Below are 4,975 nucleotides of genomic sequence, written 5' to 3'. Positions count from 1 at the left end.
AACTACACCTTTGCCTCTTTGTTTATTTTGAATACGCGCCCTCTAGCGGCGAAAATTACATATTGTGCCTTTAATGCTACAGATATCAGAATAAATGCCACTGATGTGGAAACCAGGAAAAACATTGTTCAGTAAACACAAATCACCACCATTCACCATGGATTTAACATAGTAAAACTACAGGAACAACTTGTGGCAGAAATGGTCTAATGTTTTCGAGTGTTTTTAAATGCTTCACACAACTTTTCCCAGCACTTCAAAGCTTTAATTATTACCGAATTTGAAAGTTATTTTTAATGTGATAACGATATTCGTTCATTATTCATAGGTTGCGCCCATTTATAAAACTAAAAATGTCATAATGTAGGAAGGCAAAGACTTATTCAAAAATAAAAAAGATATTAAATTATCACTAGTAGATGGCTGCAGAGAAGTACTTATAGGCTTATTAGCCATTTCCACTCCCTAATATATATTTAGACATTTATGAATAACAGTAATAAAAGTTGATTTTATCTGCATCTCAACTACCCAGCAGCACAAGTACATCTGTAAGACGTCTGCTAAAGATCTGGGAAACATCTGCTGTGTAATCTGATAAACGTCTCAGAAGCAGTTTTACATGCATTCTAATAAATGTTTATTTGACATCTGACAAGAAACGTCTTAGAGATGTATTGCAGCTGAGCAAACACTCTAAACAAATATATCTTGCATATGTAAATGCAGACATCAAATAGACATCTCTGAGATGTACATGTGCGATTGGGGTGGGTGCTTTACTGTCAGGTGCTGGTGCCACCTTCTGTAGAACTTAATGACACTGGTGCTGGTGTCTCTTAAATGTTAGTCTGGAGTCCTACAATGGTTCCCAAAGTTGGAAAAGTCATAATGTTAGAAAAATGTTGTCTGTGGTATACTAACTGCAAAAACAATAAGAAATGCCGCAAATATCACCACAAATTTTGAGAAAAGCCGCAGCAAAATCAGTCTGGTGTGTGTTTAGATTACAAGAGGATTTTGGTCATGCCAGTTATCTGTGTAGGTCATAAGTGTGCTTCATCTTTTTGAGCACCGGATGGCAGCACCATGATTTACTTGCTGAATTATTAGACATTTTTAAATGAACCAAAGAGAACTAATTGAGATAATCCAGGCTACTATTCATAGACAGTATGCTGGTGTTTGTAATTCTTTGGGGTGTGTCAAATTGCACAATATTTAAGATTAAAGGGTTTGTGTGTGTGTGTTTATGTGTGTTTGTTTGTTATATACAGGATACTAAGAGCAGTGAAACATACAAATTCTGGTAAGCAACTGAATACTTCAAATAGTAGGTTAAAGAATACAGAAAAATGACAAATAATGATACTAATAAAAATAAAGAAAAAAAACTGTAATGTGTAACGGATATCAAATCGGCCAAACACCCGTCCGAAATCATTGTCAGGGGTCCCACATCAAGTGAATGAATGCACCCACAATCTGCAATTATCTTCTTATTTATTCTCACTGTAGAGTCCTCATTTTCTGAGAGAGAATACAAAAATGAAAAAGTAACGTTACAGGAAATATTGCAGAGTTGCATTCAACTGAAATAAGAAACAAAGTACAAATAGGATCACTCTTGCTGGGTTCTCTTTGCTGTTTTCAGAGTCTAACCATTCAATACTACAGTGCGTTAGCAACATGTGCTGTTTCCATTAGCAAAGCAAATGCTATTGCTATTTCCTTCAGTACAGTCAATTGAAATGAAGTAACTGTCAATGGCCATTTGTTCTTGAGTTTATATTCAATTCAATTCATGTTAATTTGTATAGCACTTTTCACAATACATACCATTTCAAAGCAACTTTACAGGAGATGCATGTTTCTACATTACAATCACAGATGACTATGTCAAAGTGATGTCCATATGGTAGAAATGTACAGTTGTTGGATAATACAAATCATGCAGTTAGTAAATGACATTCAAATAGAAACAATGGACATGATTAAGGCAGTTATTTAAACCATCTGAAAGCCTGTCCCTGAATACCAGTAGAATTGTATAATCGATCTATGAGTATGTCATGATCTATAGTGTTGAACGCAGTAGTAAGATCAAATAAAACTAGCAATGAGATGCAGCCTTGGTCTGATGCTAGAAGCAAGTCATTTGTCATTTTAAGTGCAGTTTATGTGCTATGATGGGGCCTGAAACCTGATAATATTGAGAAGAGGCTCTTCAGCTACAGGTTGCAGTAAATTGCTCTTTTACTAAAGTGGGTACAGGATCCAATGAACATGTTGTTGGTTTGAATGCAGTGATACGTTTATTTAGCTCTTCATGTCATATAGTTGTAAAGCGCTGCAGTTTATCTTTAAAAGCGGCTGATTCAAAAGACTGTCAGAGGTTCTACAATTATAATTATATTTCTGATGCTATTGATTTTCACAGTGAAGAAAATCATAAAGTCATTACTACTAAACGGTGAAGGAATATTCATTTAGGGTCTGATTATTTGTTAATCTAGCCACTGTGCTAAATAAAAACCTTGTATAATGTTGGTTATTTTCTGAGTTTGTGGATATGCTCGGCCCTGGCAGCTTTTAGAGCCTGTCTATAGCTGGACATACTGTTCTTTCCATGCGATTCGGAAGACCTCTAAATGAATCATTTTTCTTCCATTTGAAGATCTGCAAATTCTTTTAAAAAAGCATCGTAGGGCCCTGGCAGTTTATACATGGTAGCCAGAGCATGAGATAGCAGGGATTTCTTTCTCGTGTCTGAAAGTGTAACATTAAGCACAAGTCCTTCAAATTAATTAAACATGTGTGCTGATTTCTGAGTAACTTTAAGAATCTCTCTAAAAATTGTTGCAACACCGCCACCACGACCACTCAGGTGGGCTCATGCTTATACAGTAACAGTAGCTTGGTGGAGTATTTAGACCAATACAGTCATTTCATTTAAATAACCATCTCTTTCTTACCTTTGTATAATCTGAAGAACCTTCTTTTGCCACAAAGAACCTTTTGTGAAATAGAAAGGTTCTTCAGATGTTAAAGGTTCTTTATGGAACCATTTAGACAAAGGGCCTGTTTACACCTGGTCATTTCATGCGTTTTCGCTGATCGGATATCTATCTGATTTGTTCAAACGTTTCCATTTACACTTGGCCACATTAATGTGTCGTCGCAAAATGGATTTAAATCCGATCTTCAGTTCCCGCACTATATTTAAATTTAACGGAGTTCACGTCAACGAAATCAAAAGATAAGCGCTGCATTTTATTAACAGCCCATTTCAAGATCAAAGACCGCAATAGGAGAGCGCGCGGCATCAGCACTGGAAAAATAAGTTGGTCTGACTACTTTTAATGAAGATGATTGTGTGTTGACCATCTGCGTCTTACTTTGTTTCATTTGCGGCAGTTTGCACGTCGGCTTGCTGTACTCAACTACTTGTCCTAATAATGTGTTACTAATGCAACACATTGCGTGTTGCATTAGCGCAGTCATATCTGACTATAATGTTATATAGCCTTTAACACGCTCTCACACGTTTATTATTTTAACATTTTGGGAGGAGTAAAATTTACATATGTGGTTACAACAACCAGATGCATTTACACTTGTCTAGTTTCGTCTGGAATGCGGCCCAGACCACCTCCTGAAGTGGTTTGAGCGATCGGATTTATATCCGTCTCGAATACGTTTCGGAGGGCATTTACACCTCGTCTTTTCACGATCGGATAGCTATCCGATCAGACAAAACGCATGAAGCGAACAGGTGTAAACTGCCCCAAAAAATGTTTCTTTTTAAGAGTGTACACCTTATTTTCTCAAAAACACATACATGTTGCTTAAACATTATTGAATACAGTGTAGCCAGTGAAGCCGGTGCTTCCGGCTTTGCTACCGTTCGGACGTTCTTGCTTACTGCTCTGCGCTTTGCTCCCTATTTCTGTACTTTTCTTTTTTACTTCAGCAAATCAGCACAGTGCTCAAACAACACATTTTTGGCACAAACACTAAAACTAAAAACTCTTTGGGACTGGAATAATACTACAAAAAAGGGGACTTTTGCCTCCCACTGCCAGCAGTTTACATTCCGGAGACGGGAAAACACAGCTGTCTACATTCAAACAGTCGAGAGGGAAAATGTCTCCTGTTGAATCTACTTGCTGCATGAACTACTGCAAACTTCTACAAAGGATTGCGGTTCTTGAAACAAAGTTACTTGCTGGACTTCCAAAACAGGCAGAACACTCAGCAGTAGTGGTGGAAAGAGTACTAAGAAATTGTACTTAAGTAAAAGTATTGCTACTTAACGAATAATTTATTTGAGTACAAGTAAAAGTACTGAAAAATAATATGACTCAAGTAAGAGTAAAAAAGTAGTTTGCTCAAAAACTACTCAAGTTACTGTGTTACAAAGTACTTTAGTATTATTCTTTTTTTTTTATTTTTACCCAAAATGAGACGATGTGAGCATTAGGGAGCAGGATTAACCCTATAACACTCATGTACTGTAATGTCTGTTTCACAAGTGAGACCCAGGAAATACATTATAAGGACAAATGCATCAGATATCACTACAGCTGAATAACATGCAGATAGAGATGCTTTGACTGATGAAACGTGGAAGACAATAAACACCCAATTGCAATGCAATGCAAATTGACATAGCTTGTATCACAGTATAGAATTTTATATAAAATATTTTCGGTCTCACTGTGATAAGAAGCAACATGGAACCACAGAAGCTAACTGTTTCAAACATGACTGATATTATATAGTGATTTTGGAGCAAAACATGATACTAGTCTCATAAATAGTCATGTTTGACGCTATGTTAAGCAAACATACCTATCCCTGTTGCCAGGTGCAACTGTTTTATAACTAATTTTGAAAAGTACATTCACATATAAGATTATGTGGTTGTTTTTAAGAAGGGCAAAAGCAAAGAAGGGTAAGTGAAGGTTTAAAA

Source organism: Sinocyclocheilus anshuiensis, unplaced genomic scaffold, assembly GCF_001515605.1.
Source record: "Sinocyclocheilus anshuiensis isolate Anshui unplaced genomic scaffold, SAMN03320099.WGS_v1.1 scaffold1000, whole genome shotgun sequence".
Lineage (NCBI taxonomy): Eukaryota > Metazoa > Chordata > Actinopteri > Cypriniformes > Cyprinidae > Sinocyclocheilus > Sinocyclocheilus anshuiensis.
The sequence above is the reverse complement of the archived record's forward strand: the minus strand, read 5'-3'. Positions refer to the sequence as shown.